This window comes from Nymphaea colorata, chromosome 12 (assembly GCF_008831285.2).
Source record: "Nymphaea colorata isolate Beijing-Zhang1983 chromosome 12, ASM883128v2, whole genome shotgun sequence".
NCBI classification, from domain to species: domain Eukaryota; kingdom Viridiplantae; phylum Streptophyta; class Magnoliopsida; order Nymphaeales; family Nymphaeaceae; genus Nymphaea; species Nymphaea colorata.
Window position 1 is genome coordinate 16,347,128 of NC_045149.1, and position 7,597 is coordinate 16,354,724.

The following is a 7,597-nucleotide window of genomic DNA, read 5'->3' on the forward strand; positions in this document are numbered from 1 at the left end:
CCAATGCCGATCCATCACAAAACCTGAGGATGTCAATCCTTTAGCCCATGATCTCTCAAGGACTACTATAAAGATAGGAAGAAGGGTCAGATTCATCTGAATATGGCAACATTCAGCCATGAGTAGAACATAGCCCAACAAAATAAGCATATTGGTATGTCAAACAAATCTATATGAGCACTTATGGCCGACATCCATAAGTCATTTGATTCATAATGCACCTCAGAATTATGCCTTATTTATTATAAATGAGGTATACATGATCTCCATGCACTTCCTAAGTAGCATAATAGTCATAACTCATAAGATCAATATTTGCTATCTTGTTTGGTAAAGTCCAGCAAAACTGAATTGTTTTGCCTTTTGGTGTACCTTGCTGCTATTTAGTGATTAAGTCTATTGTTTGGAATAGTTTCTATCCTTTTTGCATTCTCTCTCTCTCTTCAAAGAGTTTGGCAATAATCTGCTAGTTTCTATTCTTATAGTTGACAGGAAGTTGTGAACCTGGAAACTAATGTTTTCTCTATGTAAAACTTTTCCACATCTTTGTATAACTCCTTGACACTTGAGGTTTTGTTGATTCATGATCTCTCTTCTCTCTCTCTTTCTCTCCCCTCTAGCATCTGATGAGACAAGGAAGCTTGATTGACTTCACGTTGCAGAAGTGTCAACTGCCTTTGTAAAGATTGATGGGTTGCACCCTATATCACATGAGTACGAATACAGGTGTTTTACAAGTATGGGCACAGCGTGCTTTTAAAAAATCTGGTTATAGGGATATATATATATATATATATATATATATATATATATATATATATATATATATATATAATAAGATTTTAAGCATGTCATGACCCAAGTTTTTGACACCATTTTTTTTTCTTTTAATAATACCTGAAGTGAACATTGAGTCTTACCATGCTAAAGCAAACTTGAGTAATGACCAAAACACAATGAAATCAAATACAAATAAAACATCAAGGCACTGTTTTAAGAGACGTCCTTTAGATCCTAAAATGAGACACTTAGGATCAAACAACAAAAATATCTACAAAGCCCAGACTTGATGCAGTATCTAGATCGCCAATGCCGGTCCATCACAAAACCTAAGGATGTCAATCCTTTAGCCCACGATCTCTCAAGGACTACTATAAATATAGGAAGAAGGGTCAGATTCATCTGAATATGGCAACATTCAGCCATGAGTGGAACATAGTCAAACAAAATAAACATATAGGTATGTCAAACAAATTCATATGAGCACTTATGGCCAACATCCACAAGTCATTTGATTCATAATGCACCTTAGAATTATGCCATATTTATTATAAATGAGGTATACATGATCTCCATGTGTTGCAAAGCTACAACGATGGTCGATAACCATGATGAGCCATAACTGAAATCCTATGGACACAATACATAGGTTGATCAAAACATGTCTTCACCAGGCGATCCATACGGATCGAGGGTTACTTGTAGCGAAGCCTCTTGAGATATCACAGGTTGCCGCTGCAGCAGTAGGGTCACACCATCAGTATCACCCGGGTGGTAAACCGGCCCCTCTAGGCATCTGGGTTGAGGGACCATGAAACACCCTCCAACGAAAGCATAACAAAATCTCCAGCCCTTGTGCCGCTCAATACCTTGTGGGCAGTTCAGTGTAGACAGAGGGGTGTACAACCATAATGGTTGCGAGTATGAGCTTTTGTCCAGTGGTTGGTTCCGTCTCGGGAGGTAGTGGTGCGCATGAGTTTACTGTGGTCGCACACTCCTCTGTTTGTACTGGATGACCCATAGGGTATTGGGCGACACAAGGGTAATGGACCACTGCTGTAACTTCGCAACATATGGAAATCATGTAAACAATACATCGCTCATGATAATTCGATATGACATTAATGTGCATTATGGATTCATGACTTATGGATGTTGACCATAAAGTCCTTATATGGATTTGTTTGACATAATTATGTACTTATTTCGTCGGATCATGTTCCACTCATGGGTAGATGTTACCATACTTAGAGGAATCTGACCATTCTATTTATTTCTACAGGTAGTTCTTGAGAGATCATAGGATTGACATCCTCACTCTTTATGATGGACCAGCATTGGCGATCTAGACGCTACATCGAGCCTGGGCTTTGTAGATATTTTAGTTGTTTGAGTCTAGGTATCTTTGTGTGAGATCAAAATGGGTGTCTTTTAAAACAGTGTTGGATGCTTTGTTGGTGTTTGATTTGTTACGTTTTGGTCAATACTCAAGTTTGCTTAGAGTAAGGCTTAATGTTTACTTCTGTTATTATAAAAAAAAAATTGTTGTAAAAAACTTTGGTCATGACATTAACCATCATAGACAAATACCTTGGGCGCATCGCCCAAGACCATCCTTGTTTGACTACTCCTATTTTCACACGGGCACTAGGATCAAACGTTAAAGAAGTCATCTATTAAGTAAGATCTTTGGGAAGATATTTACACAATGTTGAATGTTCTTTATTGATTTCTTATTGTGCAATTATTTGTAGTGAACATACTTGTACACTCACCGTTAAGTGTTTAGCACTTACACATATGTGTGTGTGTGTGTGTATATATATATAACAGAGTTGACGTACTGTCCATTATTTTGTTAATAACTAATTCTATATCTAAGAACGTAATCATAGTTATACTCATTGTGATACTATTATGTTGCTGGTTTACAAATTACACACGACCAGTTTGTGAAATAGCTGTTCTTATTATTATTATACACTCATAGGTATATATGTATATATACATATACATACATGCATACATACTAACCACGACACAATGTGCATGAGTTATAAGTATTATACCTAGGTCAGCACATCCTCATACTGAAAATAGCATCAAAACCCTTAATTTCAGTCTTATTGGTTTCAATAGGATTAAATTGTCATAAGTCTTGCCTCTTTTCTTCAACTATCTTCCCAACATATCGATATTATCATTCTTTTTGAATCCTTGGATGTGTGGGTTTGGTTGTGTACAAGAAAATGAACCACCAATTGTGTGATTGCAAACTATTTGCTAAGTATACACTTTTAATTGTAAGAGGCTATGTATGACATTCATCTTACCAGGGCAATATACTTGGGTTCTATTACCATGATGCCTTTCTACGGATCTTCGTTTGTCTTTCTTCCTGCTCCTATTTACACAGGATTCTCATGATTCCTCATCTATGAATTTCAGGACTCTAGGTACTCTTCCTTCATAATCTTATAACCAATTCTGTAACCTAATCTATCTGATTGCATCTTTCCATATTTTCATAAAATCTATTAATACTTTGATCATGTTGTAGACTCCAAAAAAATACATTGACATGCTTAGATTCCTTCGACATAAGATGGACTACATTGTCACATTTACGAGGCAATATTTTCATAAAAAAGGACCTACATTCACTGTTAAGCATGAATGTGCAACATCATAAATGAGCAGTAACCGTTTTCCCTCCTCCAATCATTCATTCTTTTTACATAAAAGATTTTTCTACATACTTTGCTATTCAACAGAATGGAACGTAGAGATTCCTCACAGATCCTATCTTCTACAACCATAGAGATCATACATATTATCATATCTCATGGAGCATGGTACACATCGATCGAGATTTACAAATTTTTCTTTTTACAGTATGATCATATAATAGACACCAGAAATTCCTAAAAACATGATTAACTATGACACATCACATAGTATTAGGGATATAATCCTCTCCCCATCAACTGTCCAGAATCCTACTCCGACGTCGACAAAAACCTGACACTAGTGTAGAATCTTTAACCGAAGACCCTCGAGCGAGCCTAAGACCAGACTAAGACTAACTAGTATAAAAATTCATACAACCCACCAGACAGAAACCCCGGCTTGACACTGCCCTATGACAAGGGTACATGTGAGGTTTTCCTTGAACCCACAGTTTAAACCTACTACAAAGAACTAAGAGGGGTGGCTAATACAACTGTAAGAGATATTGTTTTTACTCAAATGTACTACAAGAACCAAGGCTATTGACCTCTGAATGTCGGCCACCTCGGTGGATGGAGCATGGCCAGCCTGGCCAAGGGGTGACACGATGCCGACGGGCGATGAGCAGCTCTTGCGCGACAATGGTTGATCGGCATGAGCAACAACCGGTAGCGATCGTTGGCACCAGTGGAGTGGAGCTGAGGAATCACGGATGGCCATGGAGGAGATCCTAGCCACTGGACTCCAAAGAAGGCTAACCGAACTTGGAAGAGAAGAAATGAGCTCGAGCAGGGTTGAGGGACTCAGAGTGGGTGGAAGAGAGGATAATGCATCGGGAAGAGGAGGAAAGGTAGTGGATTTACTCGTTTGGGAGTTATGGCACCTTGGGACTCAGGCTGAGGGGGGTTTGAGGATGGTAATGATGGATGAGCTGGGTTACGAGAAGTAATGATGAGGATGTGGGGTTATAAGGGGAGTAATGAGGCTTGTGGGGAAACGAGGTAGGAATGATTAGGATTAGAGGGTTTACGAGGGAGCTTTGATGAGGTGCGGGGTTACGAGGGGATGACTTAATGATGGGCGAGGTATACGAAGAGAAGAGGTGGGAGATCGAGAAAGGGGAGTGGGGATGCGAGATAAGTTAATGTTCTTCCTGCCTTGCGCGTGGAGGACAAGGAGAAAAGGGATTAACTCCCCTTGATTACACTTCAGGAGCTTGAAGGGCGTGGGCCCTAAGATGCCGCCACGTGGAGGATCGGAGAGGGGAGGTTGCAGGCTAGAGGTCCGTGTGCCTTTGGGACTCACACGGAGTTAATGCTCTCTGTTCCCAAGATGGATTTGGTTGCCTCCTCACCCGGAAATGATTTGCCTCTCTCGACTTAGGCGTCGGGTTAAGGAGGTCTTGATGGCAAGGGTAACTGCGTCCTTTGGCTGAAGGAACACGAAGCCTCGCCAGTTTTGGTGGAACGACTGAAATTCTGGCCACTTGATTGGAAGATTCCGACATCTTGCGAAATGCCGTTGTCCTTGGTTGGGCTTGGGAATGGCTTGGCCCTACACACAAATCTCGTCTGGGCGATGTACCGGGGAATTGCCTCGACCTTCTCCTAGCACACCATCCGCAGAAATGATTTTTTTTCTTGCAGGTGCCTCACTGGGTCTCTACCTCATGCCACCAAGAGATAGTGACTGTCACCACTAGTCGTCTACTGGCAGTGACCACCAGCACCTCATGGTATTGCTTAGCAAGGAAACGGCCAAGCTTTTGCTCAGCACGACCTCTCCATCCACACACTCCCTGGATCTTATAGGGGGAGTGCAGCCTACTAGGGTCGAGCTTTACAAGCTTAACAAGACTGGGGTTTGGCCTACCTTTCCGACTACCCACCTTCCGGATGTGCCCGGGGAGAGAGTTAGCCTACAAGGGCGGCGTCGGCCTAGTTTGGATTCAGCGAAAGAGAAGGAACCGTGTAGGAGATTCACGAAACCAACCTTGCTTTCACCACTAGAGTCGTCAATGCTTAGGTACTAGCTGGGTAGAAACACGGCCCACTCTTCTCCAAGCCTACCTGTGACCTCCTCCAGCCTCTAGAAGACCTCCGTGTTCGAGGACAATTGCACTGAGAGGAGATAACTTTTCGTCGGGGATTTGCACATAGAAATCATCACCAATGGTGGTTTTTCAGTCACAACCACTGTCACGAGGTCCTCTCTTTACTTCGGCCAAAACCACGGGCTGAAGAGTTAGGAATACACCACCTCTACGGCGGGGAAAAAGAGTTCCGACAACCTTGCCATTTGAGGACGAGTTGAAAGAAATATCGGCCACCGCTGAATGAGGATGAGTAGCAAGAAATCCAGCCATTGGTGGTTTAGGACGAGTCGAAGAAGATACCCCCCACGCAGGATGGACTACACACAATCTCTCTCTTAATTTCCATAATCACGAAACATGAAAACCAAAATACACCTCAAAACGGGCTTATATAGCCCACACATCTCAGTTCAATAAACCTAAACCGGGACGGTTATACAATAATGGCTCAAGGGAAATGAGACGGATTACAAGACTGACTCGAGATGGGTAGACTCAAAAGACCTAAAAGCTCTTGGCCTTGTGAGCTCGAGGTGATGACTCGTTTGGGTACCGCCCGAGCTTGGCATTTAGGAAATACACTAAGTCCTAACTAGCCTAAGTCATATCCTAAGAGACTACGCTGTACTTGGTTGGACTCTACTAGGGTTTGGTTTTGCCTTTGCCAGATTCATGCTGAAGTCCAGTCTCTCGCTGTCTACACTAGGCTATGGTTGTTTCACCCTTGCCCTCCTTTGAAGTTCGCCCGATACCTTGATAACCTATCCTTGGTTCACATTCAGTTGTTGACACTCGCATCCTTGTGAACCTTGGGAGATTTCCTTCTTTCTTCCAGCTATCGAAACCAAGCTCCTCTGACTTTGAGGGCCTGTATTGGTCAACCTCACTTGGCCGACTATCCTTCGGTGCTGCCTGCCAAGGTTCTGGGGAGCTTCATTGGCTGGTGCCCATAGTTAGCTGCGCAATTTACCGTAGCTTCCTCACCTTGACTCGGCCTTGGCGTGCTGCACTCCCTCAACCGTCGTCCGTGGCTGGCCGCTCGTCCTGCGGCGACTTCTTTTGCCCTGGTTTGGCCTTGCTTGGCCAAACCTACCATGGCGCTGTCAGCTTTGTCCATGCCTTCTCTCTTTGGCTTGCGATGTTCCTTAGTCGCACGCTCGGCCACGGCCTCCTTCGGCCTTAGCCTCTCATGCTCGGCCGCTGTACCACGGCCTGGCTCGCCTCGGTTACTGCTTCTGTTGTGACCTTGTTCTCTGGCCTTGTCCAACACCTCGGCCCACTCGACCACGCTTGCCTAATCTGTTCGCGGGTCTTGGCAGGGTTCATGGATGGTTCGTAACAGTCCACCCTCCTTACACCGAGCTTGACCCCAAGCTCGCCCTATGCTCTCTTCGCGGGTGAGTTGTTTCCCCGTTCCTCCTTTGCCCCGGTCCTTGAGCCTACCATAAGTAATTGAAGCTCTTTTGAGTAGGTTTTATACTTTCCTTAGATATCAAGTACACCTTACCTACATTGATCCTATCATAAAACTGATCCACCACCAAATTGAAGCAAGTAACACGAATGTCCCCACCATCAGAGTCTAGCAAATCAAACGAGAAAAGTTTGCCACTTCATGTGGGATTGTTGTGTGGCCAAAGATCACCCTTTGATGTGACTCTTGCTTTACCTTTCCATCTTCCCAGACATGGGTTTAACACAACAATTGGAATAATTCGAGCAGGAGCTTCATTTTTAGCAATAGGCCCTCTAGCGATAGCATTATTGTCAAATTCACATACATCTCTCTGCTATCTCTCTGCTGCACAAAAAGAGAAAAAAAAAAACTATGAAAACACGAACATGCAGAGACAAGCTAGAGATGAGGTCTTGAAGAGGGAAGCGGGGGAACGAAGCTCATGGAAGACAGAGCGAGCTCTCCTGTTTCTCCTCTTAAAAGGGAAGACCAAGCGGGAGAGAGGATCATATCGTGTGGCGGGAAGGATCGGGTGG